The sequence below is a fragment of the Camelus dromedarius genome, chromosome 4, assembly GCF_036321535.1.
Source record: "Camelus dromedarius isolate mCamDro1 chromosome 4, mCamDro1.pat, whole genome shotgun sequence".
NCBI lineage: Eukaryota > Metazoa > Chordata > Mammalia > Artiodactyla > Camelidae > Camelus > Camelus dromedarius.
In genome coordinates this window covers 49475154-49493336 of record NC_087439.1, presented here as the reverse complement: position 1 = coordinate 49493336, position 18183 = coordinate 49475154, and the positions used below count along the sequence as shown (strand labels likewise).

Below are 18183 nucleotides of genomic sequence, written 5' to 3'. Positions count from 1 at the left end.
ATATAGCAGCTTTTCTGAGGGAGTGGTAGTCTAGCCCAGGTTCTTCCCAGGAGTGGAAGCTGCAGGAGGACAGGGTTGGCCTTAGATTTCTAAGCCCCAATCTCCCTCCCCTCTCCCTACGAAAGCAGCGCTGGTTTGCCAGCCTCGAGGCCTGACTCAAATTGTGGCAGGCAAGATTAGAGCCCCTGGGCAGAAAGCTTCGCGGAGAGGGACGAGGGATTAAAATGGGTGTTCCACTAGGGACTCATTACCTTCCACTGCCTCCCCTCACCACTGCTCCCGCCACCCCCCCCCCCCTTTTAAAAAAAAAACCTTTAGCGCTTTCCATTTGCCAGGTACTGTTAAGGGCACTTTTTACATATTAACTCACTTAATTCTTACCCCACTCTGATGAGATAGTTTCTGTTATTATCTCCATTTTACTGAGGGGTAAGCTGAGCTGCGTGATAGACACTTTTTCTAAGTGGCAGACCAGAGTTCAGCCCCCCGCTGCCCAGATCCTGAGTTTCTGATCTCAGCCACTAGGCTAAGCTGCCCCAGAAGTCTCGGCCTCAAAGAAAGGTATGTGCGGGTAGGATACCCGTATGGGGGGGGGGGGGCTCCCATGGGGCAGATCTGCATTGGCTTTGACCAAACAAGAAGGAAGGACTTCTTGAGTGGGCTGAAGGCTGCGGCTTCGGGGACAACAGCCGGCCCGCAGGCGCGGCCTGGGGTGAGGTGTCCTATCTCACCACCACTCACAAACCCATTTGGGGGCCTATCCCAGGCAGGCCCTTCCCTGCTCTGGGCGGATCCTCTTGGTGGAGGGCTGCCGAGATCGCCACTTCGAACCCGAACCCGAAACTTCTGCCTTCTTAGGTTCAGTCCTGGCCGGCCGCTGGGCCAGGGGACTCCGCAGCCAGGAGATGCCCACCCCGACATTCCTAGCTCCATTCCGCACCCAGGGCAGGAGGACCAGGCGAGAAGGCACCTAAAGGTGGCCCAGCGTTTCTGCAAGGGCAGCCGGAAGGCGGGGGTAGAGCCGGGTGCTGGGGAAGACAGCTCCAGTCCACGCGCCGCAGGGCTGGGTCTCCAAACGCCCTCCGGGTAGTGGGGGCGGGGGTATGTGACGCCCCGCTGGGTCGCGCTCCTCCTCGCCCTCCGCGGATGGAGGACGGACCCTCTGGAGGAGGAGCCACGAGAGCTTCGCTGCCGGCCCTAATGTGGTTTCCCTGTTCCATGAGGTTTCCAAGTGGTCACGACCGAGGTACGAAGCCAGGAGACGCAAATGAGACCAGAATGAGGGGGAAAAAGCTTAAGGCTGCAGTTTTCGCAGTAACTCTTGGCCTTAGCCTACATAACCCCCCTTCCCCATTCATTTCGCCAAGGTTGGTCACTTCCCCTACCCTCGACTGCCCAGATCACCTGGGGGCGCGTGCTGGTGCTCTATACAAGTTGACCACCACCACTCAGATGCATGGGACCAGAAATGGTTAGGGGCAGGCAACGTCTGTCCAGCTCTGGGACAGACCACCTCTATATGTGTAGTGGACAGAGCTCTGCTGGCCCAACTGCAGGAGGTTCCCAGGGCTGTGTGAAGTGACCAGTTCAGGAAGGTGCTTAGCGGGCTCCCAGCCCCACTCACCTCCTCCCTGACCACCAGGCTGTCCAGAGAGAGGCCATGTGGAAGTTACCTCCAGAGGGTTATTCAGGAATGCCCCAATTGGCTTCTGCCCCCGCTCCAATTCCTATTCCTCCCAGAGGGTCAGCTCCTCAGCCACCTTCTTTGATTTGTTCCTCCTTCCCCTCAGGGATCACTGAATTCTCCTCACTTGGGCTTGAATGTCTGGTGGCTGGAGAGGGCAAGTGTTGAGTTTTAGCTCTGGATCCCTGCAGAATAGAAGCTCAATAAATGTTTGTTGACTGGACAAATTAATAAATGATGGGGACAGAGAATATGCCAAAGGCTCCTGAAGCACCCAGGGCTGCTAATGGGAGGGATGGAGGGTGGGAGAAGCCCAGCTCAGAAACAGCTGCCTTAACTGTCACCCTTAATCAGAAGGCAAGGCATGGAGGAGATCCCCAGAGGTAGTAACTTACACTCAGGGTCCAGTTGGGTGTGGTCCCCAGCTGGGGTGCTGTGAGGGGGAGTTCAAAGGGACTAGGGGTTGAGGGGCATTGGGTTTTTTTCCTGGGTCCAATTCTCCCCACATCCACCATGCGGAGCCCAGAACTCTCTGCAGCCTCCTATCTGCCAAGAAACAACTCCTACTCCCCAAATACAAAAGAAATGGCCCAGAGGTTGCACCAGTTTCCATGCCCTGGGGGTCTCTAGAGGAGAGAAAATGGGATGAGGGGGCAGGGGGCAGAAGTTTCCTAGAAATTTGACCAGATCTCCAAGCAGTAAAGAGCCCTAGGCATATGGAGTTGAGAGACCTGGACCCAGAAAGGAATAGTGCCTGTGACAGACTGATGATGGAAGTTGGGCAGGGACAGCATCAGATTCAGGAGCTGTAAGGTCTGAGATAGGTCCAGGCCTGGGGATAATGCTGGACAGAGCTGCAGTTTGAAGATGGGCCTCTCAGGCAGCGGGGTCCAGGGCTTGTAGGGAGTGGCTCCTCGGGGGGGGGGCTGGGGCCAAGAGAGAATATGGTTTGATGGTGGGCAGACACTCTGGGCCTTGTCACCTGCAAGTCTCTGGACCTAAAGGTTCTGTAGGGAAATCTTTTGGACTCAGGTTCTAACTGGCTTCCTACCCTGGCATGGGTGTTTCTACCCTCCCCCACTGCTTACCCTCCCCCAATGTAAGAGACAATAAATCCTAGTAATTTGAATCCCCCCTCTGTTACTCATTGATTGTGTGACCACAGGCAAATTACTAGTCCTTTTGTGCCTCAATTTCCTCATTCATGGAATAGCGGTTGTCCTTCTTTAATGGATTGTTGGGGAGATTGAGTTAATATGTGTAAAGCTCACACTAGGTAGAGCATGTCATTAGAGTAAGTTCTACATGTTAATTGGCCTGGTTAATAGGAAGGAGTGGGGAGTCTGCGGACCTGGACTTGCACCCTCCTTTGGCCACTCACTCACTGAGGCCAAGGTAAGTCTGAGGAATGCTCCTCCCCAGAGGCTTGCTAGGTTTAGGCCTGAGGTTGAAGGAAGAGCATCACTTACTTCTACTGGTGCGTGGGCAGAGTCAGGCAGTGAGTAGGATAGGGTGGGAGGCACTATGTGCTACTTTCAGAAATGCAAAAAGGGAGAAAAATACCTTATCATGAGCATAACTACATCCTGGGCACCATGAGGAAACCAAAGGGAAAAGAAGAGGAAAAAGGAAGTCTCTTCATCTAATCCTCACAAGGATCTTAAAAGTTGCCCACCTGCATTATGCACTCCTATTTTATAGCTGAGAAAACAGAAGCTGAAAGTGGTTAAGCAACTTGCCCAGGGTTGTACAACTAAAACATCCAGAGCCAGGTGAGATGAGTCTGTCTCTAGGTTGAGGTTCTCAGCTGAGTTCTGCCTCCCCTTGCCCTGCCTCTTCTCTAGCAGAGTCCCTGGAGATGCTCCCTATGGTTTGTTGATGGGTGACATGGGAGAACCAAAGGATCAGAGAGCCCAGTAGAGCCCTGCAGAACACATGCTGCCTCCCTTACCAACACGCTCCACATCCTATCTAAAATTAAAGTGGGGAGAAAGCAGATTCTTCCTGGATGGAGCTCAGGTAATTGATCTATTAACCTGCCTGCACCTCAGTTTTCTCATCTGTAAAATGGGCATAATAATAGAAATTATTTCGTTTGGGTTGTTGAAAGGCTTGTTCTAGACAATAAAACCTTTTAAAGTTTGCTGGGCACGTAGTTAGTAAATGATAGCCATTGTAGTTACTGTTCCTGTCATCCTTCACGCTGGCAGGCAAGAGAGAAGGCCTGCTGGGCGGGAGATCCGGATTGGGCGCGCTCAAGGGTATAAGCCCTTCACGTCTGTTTCCGGTCTGAGCTTCGGTGGCCGCTTTTGAAATTTATAGGCAGAACTGGGGTGACTGCACAGGGCGGGTCTTGGGTGCGCAGGACCCACCGGGCTACAGGGACTTAGGGCTGACGGCACTGGCGACGACAGCTTGATGGGCGGTCGTCTCATCAAGTGGAGGGACGGTATTTTTGAAGCACCTTGTTCGGAGGCCCCCAGGGGTGGGGCGGATCGCGGCTGGGAACCGCGCTGTTCACCCCGCCCCGGAAGCATTCTGGGAGACAGAAGCGGACCCTGAAGTTCTGCCCTTGAGGAGTCCAACGCAAGTAATTCAAGGGGACCGGTGGGAAACGGGGAAGGTTCCAGATGAGGCAGAGCAGCTGACCCAGGAGGCTGGGGGACCGGCTGTGCCAGGTAAGTGCAGGCTTAAGCTTCTGGAATCTTCTGTTGAAAGCTTAGTTTCCCCGCATGGAAAAGGGACCTCTATATCTGCCCTCCTTAGGAGGCTTTTGAAAGACTACCATCAGACTTGCTCCTGGTTGGCCTTAACTAAGTCCTACTGGCAAGTGTCTTCTTAGGATAGGAGGTCGTTGGGGCTTATGGAGAGTGAACCCAGATGAACTCTGTGCATTAGAAACTTTCACACTTTGAAAACTGAGAAGTGGAAGACCTCCCTTGTGTTCCTGGAGTCCCGGCCCCTCTTTGGCGGGTGACCGACAGAACTCTTGACCTCTATCCTCCTCTTGCTGTGCAAACCTGAACTTTCCCCAGCTCGTGGGGGCCTACGCGGTTTCTGGGGGCTAGGGGACAGGGGTGGCTGGCGGGCGGGGAACAGATACAGGCCTAGACCCTCAGGAACTTGGCTCTAAAAGTGCCGAGACGACTTGCCAAGAGTCCTTTCTCCAACTAATGAGCGCCGACCAGGATGCGGGAGCGGAATCCCGCTAAGAAGGGCTCGCGTTACCGAGGGGGCATCGACCAGGTCGGGCGCTGGCGCTCTCAGAGCCCTGCCTGGCTATCTCTCCGCTCCCCTAGCCGGCCAAGCCTGGCCCGCCGCGTCCTCGCAGGCCCGGAAGTGGGGCCAACACCGCGGGGCCCGACCCTGGTGCTCCTGACGCGAAGCAGGTCCGCTCCCGCCGGCTTCTACCAGCATCCAGACTCGCGGCGCCGGCGAAAATCACCGAGGGCTTTCCGTCCCTCTTACAATTCTGTCCTTGGGCATTAGTGGCCTTGTAGGGCCGGGGATTTTTTTTTTTTTTTTTAAGAGAAAGGGAAGGGAAATAAACGTTGGCTTTTGGCCCGATGGTAACTCCAGGTCCCACGGCCACCTTCGGTTCCAACTCCCTTTTTCTTTGAAGAAACAGAAGCTAAAAAAAAGAGGTCACAGATGCGCTATCCTGTAGTAACCAGGGGATGTCAAGGTTGAGTCCGCAGCCGCATACACAGAGGCAGCTGAGGGCTTGTTGGGAGCGGCCCTGGACCCAGACTTTGGACCTGGACTAAGACTTGACACCTATCGCACCTGAGTCAGTTGTGCAGCGAGGGTCAAGGGAGCCGGGTGTTGGCCAGTCGCGCCGAGTGGGGACATGGACTCGGCAGCCGCCCGGGCAGGGCCGGGAAGGAGCGCTGGGGCAGGGCAGGCCCCGCCCGCAACGTTTTCCCGGTAGTAGAGGCGCCAACCTCTGGCCCCGCAGGCCTGGTATCCGCTACCAGGGACTGGCGGCTAGAAAAGCTATCGCGGGGTTGCCCTGAAACATCCGGAGATTTCCTGGAAAGTGTCGGACCCCTAGACGTTGTTCTAGGGAGAGCGTGGCCTCCCGTTTTCAAAGAGCCGGGACACTACAGGGGCTTTTCTATAACGTGCCACCAGTGTTAATGCAGGGCGCTTGCTAACTTCACACTGTCCCAAGGGCCTCCGTTGTTGCTGTGGGCAGGCAGATGCGTGCACATGCGCCTCTCACCGCATGGCAAAGGGTCAGCAGAAATTGGGACTCTGGTGATGCCCGGGTTTTCTGTCTAGCTGCTTCTCTAAACTTCATTCGTAAAGGAAGAGTTGGACTACCGAAGCTCGAAGCTCGAGTGCCTGTTCCTGGGTTGGGCACTCTCACGCCCTCCATCTTCCTCCCGCTGCCTTCTGCCCTACCATTAGTTGCGGGGCTAGGACCCTTGTACTAAATCTAGGCTAGCGCTAAGGAGAACTCAAGTGACACAGCCCCGCAGAGTGGTCCCAGGGGACCCCTTGGTCAAGTCTACAATCCCCGCCTCCATCTGGATCATCTACTCTGAGATTGTGAGCAAGTTACTTAACCTTTCTCAGTGTCCTTCTCTGCCTAATGGGAATAAATAATAGTTCTACCTCAAAGGATTTCACGAGTCATTTCATGTCACACAGAAAGCGTGTGATGTGTTTTTAGAAGGCACTCCATATATGCCATTTCCCTTTATGCAGATATTAGGGCAAACACAAGATCCTCTCTCTCTCTTACACTAACATACAGGCAGGATAAGACCCAGTGGACTCAGGACCTGTGGATATGAAGTGTTGAAGAGGAGTGGGTGCTCAAAGGTAGAGGCCAGTGGGCTTAAAAATGCCAGGCCTGCTTTGGCTGAACCGATTTGAGAAAAATTCCTTACTTCCTCAACTCAGGGTCCCTATTTATTGTGAAACACCTCCTTCCCACTCCCCCCCACCCTTGCCTTTTTTAAAAGTTAGGGCAACACTGGCCATCACCACTTTCCAGAAACCCATTTCAAAGGGTGAAGAAAAGCAGTGGATAAAGTTGTCTTTGCAGATAGCCCAGGGAAAATAATGTGGGCTTAGAAGTAATCTGTCTTCTGGTCTCTGCTGCTCTACAATGGCAAATCCACTATACTCTTTGATTCGTATTTTCCTCATCTGTAAAATGGGGATGATGATAATCATGCTTCCTTAAAGGGTCTTTGTGAAAGAGGAAATAACCTATGTGAAGCATTTTGTACTAGCAACCCAGGACAGAGCCAGCAATTCACTAAAAATAATAACAATAACAATAACCCCCCAACAAAGCCTAAGCAAAGAGGAGAAAACCCCCAAAGACATAACATTTCCAGTATAGAATGTCTAGGGCTTATTTTCAGACAGATTGAGAGATCAACAGAAGAAAAGACTCGATCCAGTTTCAGAGAAGGTGTTCAGGACATTCAGATGAGAAGGGACAACTGTGCCCAGTTTGTGACTTTAAAAACTCAAGATGTGTCCCCAACAAGCCTGGAGATATTTCTTCTGTAAACACATCTTAGTGTCTCCAGTATCAATGAAGGAAATTGGCATGTATTAGAGGAAGGCTGCAGATAAACATAGTCAAACATGATATAACTGCAGAGTTACTCCACATATGCTGAAGTGTACTTTTAAAACAGGGGGAAAACCCAGAACCATTTTTTCTCGTGCTATCAGCTATAGTCATGAATTATTTGTATAGCTTCTCACTTTACTGTCTCTGCCCCACATAAATATATATCTTTTGTGTGTATATACATATGTGCAAATTTCCATTTTGTGTGAGGAGTTTTTTTGTTAATCATGGTTTCTATTCAAAAATCAGAGATAACAAAGGTTTTTCTCTGTTCTCCACATAAAAAACCCTAACCTGTCCAACAAAATAGAACTTATCACTTCTAGATAATTTTGTAAAATCTATTTAGTTATTCTTTGGGTTGTGCTTTCTATCTTCTTTAAAATATGAACCAATCAATTATATTAGCCACATGGCTTGATCATAACAGCTAATTTCCATTTCATAATGTAATTGTTGTTTAAACACTGACAATTTATTAGTCAAGGTGTTTAGGAAAGTTCTTGCTGGTTCCATCTTTTTAAAATGATTGAAATAAGTATAAAAACTCAAAGTCATTACACTATTAGTTTTCATGGTTTTAGATTCTGTGGCTTCTTAGCATAAAATGTCTCCAAGGAGAATCTTCCACTTGCTCTGTGGTCCTGGAACTCACAACATGGAGTATCCAGGGCAGCTTTGTTTTCTTTGCCAGACACAGGATTTCAACAGCGAGAATTTGATGCAGTGGGAGGGGCTCACTGGGCTCCTCAGTTATGCTGGACGTGACTACTGGTTGCAAAGGCTGTGCAATCACATATTCCTGCAAACAAAACATGTCACCCTTCAGTGATCTTAATGCTTTGTCCATTAAATGTACTTCCTTATGTAAATGGCAACGTATTTAACTGGTAAACAGATGTTCCCCACTATCATCTTGGAATTAGAAAGCTGTGGTTTATGGTTTGCTTTAGGCTCTGGGTTTCTTATTTCCCTGAGTATTTTCCAGAGTCATTTCTGTTTTTTTCCTCCACCCATCTGAGTTTTGGTTCCATTGTGATCTTACTCTTGGGGTAGAGATTGAATACTCTTGCCATAAGACTGTAATACACACCTTGTGGGCCTCTACAAATACTCACATAATGTATTTAATAATACATTAAAAATATAGAACACGAAAACATGTCATATTTAAGGTAATTTGGCTTTAATACAGCCTGACTTTAATTGAGGGTCTGATTCTAATGACTGCTCTATATATCCCTTAGTTTAAAATGTAAGAAACCCACCATGTCAGCCTGTCTCCTAGAAGATAAGATTTAAATGCCAGATGGATAGCTCATCTAATAATAGGCAAAAAGATTTGAATATAAGACAATTGAGGAAACATGAAATCTTTTTGTAAGCTAGTCTACTCTCAATTAACTAGAATTTTAAAAATTTCTTCTTAAACTAGAATTAAAAAAAAATTAAGGTCACATATTTCCTTACAGTTACTTATCTATTCTTTTTTTTTCTTTTTCTTTTTTACATTTTTTTAGATTGAGTTATAGTCAGTTTACAATGTTGTGTCAATTTCCAGTGTAGAGCACAATTTTTCAGTTATGCATGAACATACATATTTTCATCATCACATTCTTTTTCACTGTGAGCTACCACAAGATCTTGTATATATTTCCCTGTGCTATACAGTATAATCTTGTGTATGTATTCTACATATGCCTGTCAGTATCTACAAATTTCGAACTCCCAATCTGTCTCTTCCCACCCCCCTCCCCACTGGCAACCACAAGTTTGTATTCTATGTCTATGAGTCTGTTTCTGTTTTGTATTTATGTTCTTTTTTTCCTTTTTTTTTAGACTCCACATATGAGCGATTTCATATGGTATTTTTCTTTCTCTTTCTGCCTTACTTCACTTAGAATGACATTCTCCAGGAACATCCATGTTGCTGCAAATTGCATTATGTTGTCATTTTTTATGGCTGAATAGTATTCCATTGTATAAATATACTACATCTTCTTTATCCAGTCATCTGTTGATGGACATTTAGGCTGTTTCCATGTCTTGGCTATTGTAAATAGTGCTGCTATGAACATTGGGGTGCAGGTATCTTTTTGAAGTAGGGTTCCTTCCAGTTATATGCCCAGGAGTGAGATTACTGGATCATAAGGCATGTCTATTCCTAATCTTTTGAGGAATCTCCATACTGTTTTCCACAGTGGCTGCACCAAACTGCTTTCCCACCAGCAGTGTAGGAAGGTTCCCTTTTCTCCACAGCCTCTCTAGCATTTGTCATTTGTGAATTTTTGATTGATGGTCATTCTGACTGGTGTGAGGTGATACCTCATTGTAGTTTTGATTTGCATTTCTCTGATGATTAGTGATACTGAGCATTTTTTCATGTGCCCATTGATCATTTGTATGTCTTCATTGTAGAATTGCTTGTTTAGGTCTTCTGCCCATTTTTGGATTGGGTTGTTTGTTTTATTCTTATTAAGTCATATAAGCTGCTTATATATTCTGGAGATCAAGCCTTTGTCAGTTCCATCTTTTGCAAAAATTTTCTCCCATTCTGTAGGTTGTCTTTTTGTTTTAATTATGGTTTCCTTTGCTGTGCAGAAGCTTGTAAGTTTCATTAGGTCCCATTTGTTTATTCTTGCTTTTATTTCTATTGTTTGAGTAGACTGTTCTAGGAGAACATTTTTGAGATGTATGTCAGATAATGTTTTGCCTATATTTTCTTCAAGGAGTTTTATTGTATCTTGTCTTATGTTTAAGTCTTTGATCCATTTTGAGTTTATTTTTGTGTATGGTGTAAGGGAGTGTTCTAGCTTCAGTGCTTTACATGCTGCTTCCAGTTTTCCCAACACCATTTGCTGAAGAGACTGTCTTTATTCCACTGTGTGTTCTTGCCTCCTTTGTCGAAGATTAGTTGACCAAAAGTTTGTGGGTTCATTTCTGGGCTACTTATCTATTCTTGATTATATTTTCTGATAGACATCACATTCAGGTGTGCTTCATTGAAAGTATTTGTTAAGAGCTTGAGCAGGTTTTGCAGATCTTAGCACTTAAGAAGTGTTTATCTTACCACTTAAGAAGAGGACCTTCTGTCATTGCCTGATTATTGTACCACAGGTGGGTGGCTGGGCTTAACATTAGGCCTCTTCTCTCAAAACAAAGAACTTGCTACTGTATCAAGAGAACTAAGACCCCTTCCCTGAAGATCTGTTGTATGTGATACAATAATAATAAGTAATCCAACAATTAAGCTGAGTGTGATTAACAGTGCCTGGTAATAGTAGGTGCTCAATCATTGAGCATGGGTAGATATCATAGACCTTTCATTTGTTCATGTTATTTCTTTAATACACATCATTGAAATATAACATCCATAAAGAAAGTGTATTTATCTGTTCTGTTGTTTCTGACATTTAGGTTGTATTCATCTGTGGCTATTTTGAATGACGCTGCTATGAACATTCTTATGTATGTTTTTTGGTGCACATATGTGTGCTCTTCTCGTGCGTATAATACCTTGGATTGGAATTGCTGGGTCACCTTAGGGTTATCATATATTATTATTGATTTCACTTCCTCGTAAGGATTATATGATTGTCCTCCAGTGGCATCTCATCTACCTCAGAATAAAAGTTAACTGCCTTACAATTACTTACAAAGCCCTAGACAGTTTGGTCCTGATACCATCTCTTTTTTGCTGTCTCCACCACAGCTACAGTTACCTCCATGTTGTTCCTACAACATGCTAGGCCTGCCTCCCAATTAGGGCCTTTGCCCTTGCCACTTCTCTGCCTGGTAGCTCCTCCTGCAAATATTTGCAAGGCCCCTCCCTTACCTCCCTCACTTGACTCAATTGTCCTTCTCAGTAAGGCCTTCCCTGACTAGTCAGTTAAAGCTGTAACCCATCCCTGTCCCTCTGTTACACTCCCTATTATCATTCTTTGCTTTACTTTTTAGCACTGATTAGTATCTGACATGCTATGCGTTTTTATTTGTTTGCTTGTTTTGGTTTCCTCCCACTAGAAAGTAAACTCTACGAAGGCAAGAATTTTTGTCTGTGTGGTTCTTCCTCTCCACTGCTATATCAACAACATTCTAGTCTTAGAACAGTGCCTGACAAATGAATAGGTGCTCAATAAATAGTTATTGAACTAATAAATCAGTGGATAAAAGGAGGCGGCCATGATGGCCTCAAGCTGCTATAAAACAGAAAATCTGGCTGTTAGTTCTTGCTGTGCCTGTAGGTGACTCTGTGACCTTGGGCAAGTCACTGCCAGCTCCCTTGTTTGTCAAAAAAGGGATGATCATCTCTACCTCTATCCAGGACTGTTAAGTGGAGCAAGTGAGATGATGCAGGTAAAAATGCTTTCCAAAGTTTTAAGTCTTTACCAAAGTAGATAATTCCAGTTGGCACATAAGAGGGCCCAGGAAAAATGAGTTAAGTTGACAGAATTAGGAATGTACACTAAGAGCCACAGCTTTCTTTTCCTTCTTGTGTCTTGTGAAAGTTAGCGCATGGCATGGTTCAACTGTCTCTTACTCATGCACCTAATTGCTGTATTTTTCTTCTTAGCAGAGACTGGCGTTTTAGTGGTCCTGCAGGCATCTGAGGTCTCAAACCTCCACTCCTGGGTAGGTCTGAGAGTTCTAAAGGAAATCCGGGTTCAGCTTGAATGATGAGAGCAGTAATAATTTTGTACATTTATTGAGCACTCACCATATGCCAGGCAAATGGTGTTTTGCATCTATTAGCTCATTTATCAGCATAACATCCCTTTGAGATACTGTTACTACTCTCTGTTTTACAGATAGAGAAAATGAGGTAGAAAGAGATAAAATGACTTCACTGAGTTTGACAGTTGGGCCAGGATTTTAACCCAAGTAGTCAGGATCAGGGCTCTAGTGAATATCACTGTGCTCTGCTGCCCAAGTTCTAGTAGCCTTCTGAGTGGCCCTTCTATGTTATAGGAGAGCACAAGCTAAGTCCATGACAGGGGAACTTTCCTTCAAGACAGGCTTACACAAGAGGCCAGGGCAGAGTGGGTGCTCTCTGAAGATGCTGGCAACAATGATGCTGTTGTAAAGATCTTCCCCCTTCTCAGCACTGCCTTATACTGTGTAATTACTTGAATTAGAAAGACAGCCATGCATCAAACTGAAAGTAAAAACCATTTGAAGCATAATAATGTTTTTAAAAGCTATTTGTCAGTGGACTAAGTACTTTTTGATTGGCAGAAAAAATGATCATCAAAAATGATCATCAAAAATGATATTAACTGCAATGAATTAAAGCACACCAAATATGTTTATCCTAATAATACAAAAAAAGCCCTAAACAAATTGGTCCATTGAAGAATTGTAGAGAATTCATTGTTTAAAACATTGGTAAATCAAGGGAAATAAGAATTTATTGTCTTTTTTATATGAATTGTACCTTAGGGTAACCAATCAGTAGATGGAAAAAGATTCTTCTTATAGAAGTATCTCAATACACAAATGAAGATAGAATAAAATTGGAATATCACCATTTTGCAACCCCAAATGAGTGAAGGATCTAGGCATTGAGCATCAGCAGTGCTAACATAAAAAAGAAAGACAGCAGACATCATGTGCCTCCTGATGGAAGAACACAATACAAATATGAAGTAATGTTGCTTAAAAAAATTGAACTGGAATATGATTAAACTCCTAGATCCAAAGTACAATATACAGAAAATGCAGAAGACAGAGGAATATTTTACATAATGCACCAGCAAAACCCAATCTGAGGGAAACTTTAGAGGACAAACAATGCAATTTATTTGACAAAAACATTGCAGAGAATAAAAGTAAAGAAAAGGGAGCCTTTGAATTAAAAGATCCTCTAAAGACAAATTTACTGATTGTACCATGTGTAGTTATTTGGATCCTGATTTGAGCAGACAAACTGTACAAAAAATTTATGACATTGTTGGGACAATTAGAATTTGCACATTACCTGAATATTTAATGATATTAAGCTAGTACTGTTTTTTAAAGAAATGTAATATATAGTATGTCATCTGCATATAGTGACAATTTTACCTCTTCTTTTCCAATTTGGATCCCTTATATTTCTTTCTCTTGCCTGAATGCTGTGGCTAGTACTTCCAAGACTATGTCGAATAGGAGTGGTGAGAGTGGACAGCCTTGTCTTGTCCCAGATTTTAGTGGGAAGGTTTTGAGTTTTTCACCATTGAGTACTATGCTGGCTGTAGGTTTGTCATATATAGCTTTTATTATGTTGAGATATGTTTCCTCTATACCCACTTTGGTGAGAGTTTTTATTATAAATGAGTGTTGAATTTTATCAAATGCTTTTTCTGCATCTAGTGAGATGATCATGCGGTTTTTGTCCTTTCTCTTGTTGATGTGATGTATTACATTGATTGATTTGAGTATGTTGAACCATCCTTGTGTCCCTGGGATGAACCCCACTTGATCATGGTGTATGATCTTTTTTACGTGCTGTTGGAGTCTATTTGCTAATATTTTGGTAAGGATTTTTGCATCGCATAAATGTAATTGCATTTTAATTTAAGAAGAGTTCTTGTGTTTTAGAGGAAATACTGAAATACTTATGGAAGAAGTGATATAATGTCTGGGATTTGCTTCAAAATAATATGAGAGGAGGGGATGGATGGGTATGAAGATGAAACCAGACTGGCCATGAGTTGATAATCACTGAAGCTGACTGATGGATACATCTAATGCTTGAGTGAATGTATGAAATTCTCCATTATAATAGAATGTTCCAAAGTGTTAGCAGATACTGAAAAATGTATTGTGTTTGACTTCTCCTGTGGCCAAAATGATAAGCCTTGACAATACCTACATTGGTGAAGATATGAAGCAATTGGAAGTGAAATCTTATATGGTACTGGTGGGAACATAAAATCATATAACCATTTTGGAAAACTATTTGGCAGTTCTGTATAAAATAAAACTATTTGGCAATTTGGCAGTTCTGTATAAAGTAAAACATCTGTATGATCCAGCCATCTGACTTCTAGGTATTTACCACAAAGAAAAGAAAACATATATCTGTAAAGATATACCTGGAATAACCTGGAAATTGTCCCTCATCCACCCCTATTTGACACCCCCATGCCCAATCATCTCATGAGCTTCCCTATTTCACCATGTAATATTTCTCAACTTTATTTGTTTTCCTAACTACTAACACCCAGGTTCAAGCCCTTATCATCTCCTCTCTGGATTACTGCAGCAGTCTCCTAACTATTCCCTGCCTCCTGTCTTGCCTCCTCAAATCAATTTTTTACAAAGCCATGCCACAGTTATCTGAAAAGCATATCTGACCATGTCATTCTCTTGCTTAAGACCCAACAATGGCTTCCTCCTGCCACCAAGGTAAAGCCCAGATGCCCTAATGAGGCACTGAAGTCTTTGGTGGTCTGGCCCCTCCTGTCTTCTCCAGCCCCATCTCTCATCCATGCTGGCCTTGATGTCTCTGGTCTAGAGTAGAATTTTCACCTCCATACACAACACAACACAACACAACACCACATCAGAATACTGATATCTCCCTTGACATGCCAGTGTAAATCCTACTTTTATTTTAAGATTAATTTTAATAATTACTTTCTCCAGATGATTTCCAAATTCTGCACCTTACTGTGTGTGCCTCCATTGTGGTCCCATGACATCTTGTATCTTTTTAAAAATCACTTTATTTGCCACATTGTTCTAAAATGATCTGGAATGGCTCTGTTTCCCCTAGCAGACTATGAACTTCCTAAGCATAAGAACATGTGTTATTCATTTTTATAATTTTGGCTGCAACCAGTCAGTCAGTGATGTCATTTGTGTTCTGATCCTCCCATTCCCTTCCCCTCACTGATCTCGGAAAGGCAACCATGATTATTTATAACTTGTGACTGAAAGACAGATATGGGAAATAGGCCCATCTCAAGGCTGATTTCAACTCAAGTTAATTATCAGAAAGTTACAGATTCTTAGATGTGGGAGAGCAATTCCAGGTAATCTCATTCCACTACCCACCTGATCCTTGGAGGCCTTTTTCAACAGTTCTACCAGTTGGAGGGTTGTGGAGTCCTTCAAGTATGGTGTAGTGGTGATAGAGATGTGGGGAGTACCCAGTTCACGGGAGGCTTCCTCTTCTTTACCCTCCTGTGGTTCAGGATGTTGTGTGAGAAAATAATGAAGCAGGAAATTATTTGTATCAGAACACGTATGTATTTACATACATATGTATGCACACACAGTGTAAGATTAAATCTGTAAATTGCTTAAGATGATGAACGGCAGGCTATTACCTAAAATGTTAAACAGAAGTTAGGGACTGAGATCGTACCCAGAGAGAAAATTATTTGTAATTTGAAGTTAAAGCCATCTGTCAAAACAAGAGGTTCAGAGTAAAAAGCACATGGGTAGGTAGACTCCATAGATGGATGGATGTCAGGGGACAAGAACCCACCCAGGCAAGGGACTGGCAGCTGACACTGGCACTCTGGGCACCAGTTTACCTCTATAACTAGAAGAGGGGACTGTAAGCTTCAAGGACCACTTTGTTTCAGAGTTTCGTGATGTGCACCTTACTAACTTGCTGCACACATCCCAATGGAACTCCATGTGCTCCAGCTGCTTAAGCTTGCATTTTACTTGAGACAAGAGCTTCTCTCTCCCTATCTTTTTTTCCCCTCCTGCTGGTCTTGTAGGAAATAGAGATGTATCTGTGCATGAGATGAATGACAAACTCTTAAAAACTCAGAATTCTTTACATTCTGTCTTTGCCTCTTTGTTCTTAATCTCTAAGTAGTTTTGGGGTAAAAACAGTCTATTACAAAAGCAAATAATAAAGTGTTAAACAGTGGAAAACTTACTTTGTCCAGAGGTTATTTGGTCTGGCCTAGTATGGCCTCTTTGGTAAATATTCCTTTTGTTGAGTTGAAATCTGTCTTTCTGTGGCTTCCACTTATTGAGCCTGGTTCTAACCCAGGACCACATAGAACAAATCCAAATGATCTTATGGCCCTTGAATATTCTGAGGCAGTTAGCATGTGTGATCAGAAGTCACTGAACTCATGAATATCGTGTGCTTAGCACAGTGCTGGCTCATGGTAGCATCTCATAACTGGTAGCTGTTATTAGTAGTTGAACTATCACATTGCCTTTGAGCCCTTTTTTCATAAGACAAGCCCTTTTAGGAAAGTTTGCTGTTGTCACGGAACTAACCAAAACAGAGGTCTCCACTTAATCATATCAATAGTTTTAGTGTAAATGTTAGACATTAGGGAGCTGGACAACTGGAGTTGTCCTTCCTCTACGCTCCACTACTGCACCTTATTTTTATTGAGTGCCAGATCATCCTTGAAGAGTTGGGTCACGTTATCTCCTCTTTGAATCTCTTTCCCCTCCTCCAAGGAGAAGTGACCACTCAATTTCTTCCCTTGAATTAAGACTGAATACGTCTCTATTTCTTTTTGATTGCTCCCCCCACTATCTAGAATGCTGAACTACTCTTGGTATCTGTGGTGTTAAGCAAAATACCAAGAACATAGCATGTGATAAATATTTATTAAAGGAATTATAGCATTTTGAGGTATCAGTTTACATAATATTCATTCATTTATTTATTCATGCCATATTATCTTTACTTAAGTACAAAAACTTCTCCAATCATGTCACCTAGACATCATTTTACCCACTGGTCTGTTTGGCCACCCTTCTCTTGTCTCTGTCTTCAGAATGGTGTGGCAGATATCTTCTCTTTGGGAAAGAAAAAAATCCATATTTTGTTGCCTTTGCCAATAACAAAAATGTTGGAGAACCAGGTTGCAAAGCTGTTGCCATTGGCATCTTTCACATGAATCACATCAAAAACACCAGAGTGTCTCTCTCTGTTGGTGAGCACACCAATTCTTCCCAGGCTAGTACCTTTGATCACCAGACACAGGTTACCAGTCAAACTGGATGAAGTTAGTAGTTGCCACTTTTCAAATCAATCTGAATGATGTTGTTCACTTTGATGAGGGAGTACAGGTAGTGGATTGTTGTGAATATCATAGGTCACCAGATGAGCGATTCCTTTTGTGCCCTCAAAGATCTTTCTCATTTTGCACAACTTGTGCTTGGCCTCCTTAGGTGTAATACGATGGACAGCAAAGCCACCCTTGTTGTCATAGATCAGATGGAAATTCTCTACAGGCTTATTAAGGCTGATGACATCCATAAAGGTAGGTTACATCATTTCAAGTAAGGCTATATCAATCTTAATGAACCACGGCATACAGATCTTCTTTACTTCATCTCCTGCTAAGGCATACTGAAATCTGTTCCTTAGGAAAATGATGAGAAGGAGACATTTTCTCAGCTTGTGGGGACTTGTAGATGGACAAAGAGCAGACACACTGATCAGTTTATCCAGTATCCAATGCTTTGGAGCACTACATGCTTCAGATGCTTCTTGGGACCAAGAGCCATGGCATGAAAAGAGGACCACCCTCTTCCAGTGCATTGATGAAATAGCTAAGTTACAACATTTTTAGAGCTGGATGGAAATTTTAAAGATATATCCATGCCTCATTCCTCCATTTCAGTGGTTTTCAACCTTGCCTTTATTGAAAGGCACTGGGGAATTAAAAAAACTCCTGAGTACTGAGTCCTACCCACAGAGCTTCCCATGTAATTGGCCTGGGGTGCAGCTTGGGCATCAAGATTCTAAGTGTCATATCTTAGGTTGCTTATTCCAGTGTGCTGATTTCTGTGGATGAAGAAACACACTTCCAGAGAAGTCATGTATCTTGCTCACGTTCCATGGTGGGTGAAAGTGAGCAAAGGACTCAGGTCTCCTGGCATCTGTCATAACACACTATAGCGTACAGGTAGTAACTATTTATTT

General features: G+C 44.0%; 1 pseudogene; it reads right to left on the bottom strand.

The window, feature by feature from the left end:
- Positions 1-16982: 16982 nt before the first annotated feature.
- LOC105097575 (small ribosomal subunit protein eS4, X isoform-like) lies at positions 16983-17765 on the bottom strand (annotated as a pseudogene).
- Positions 17766-18183: the final 418 nt, after the last annotated feature.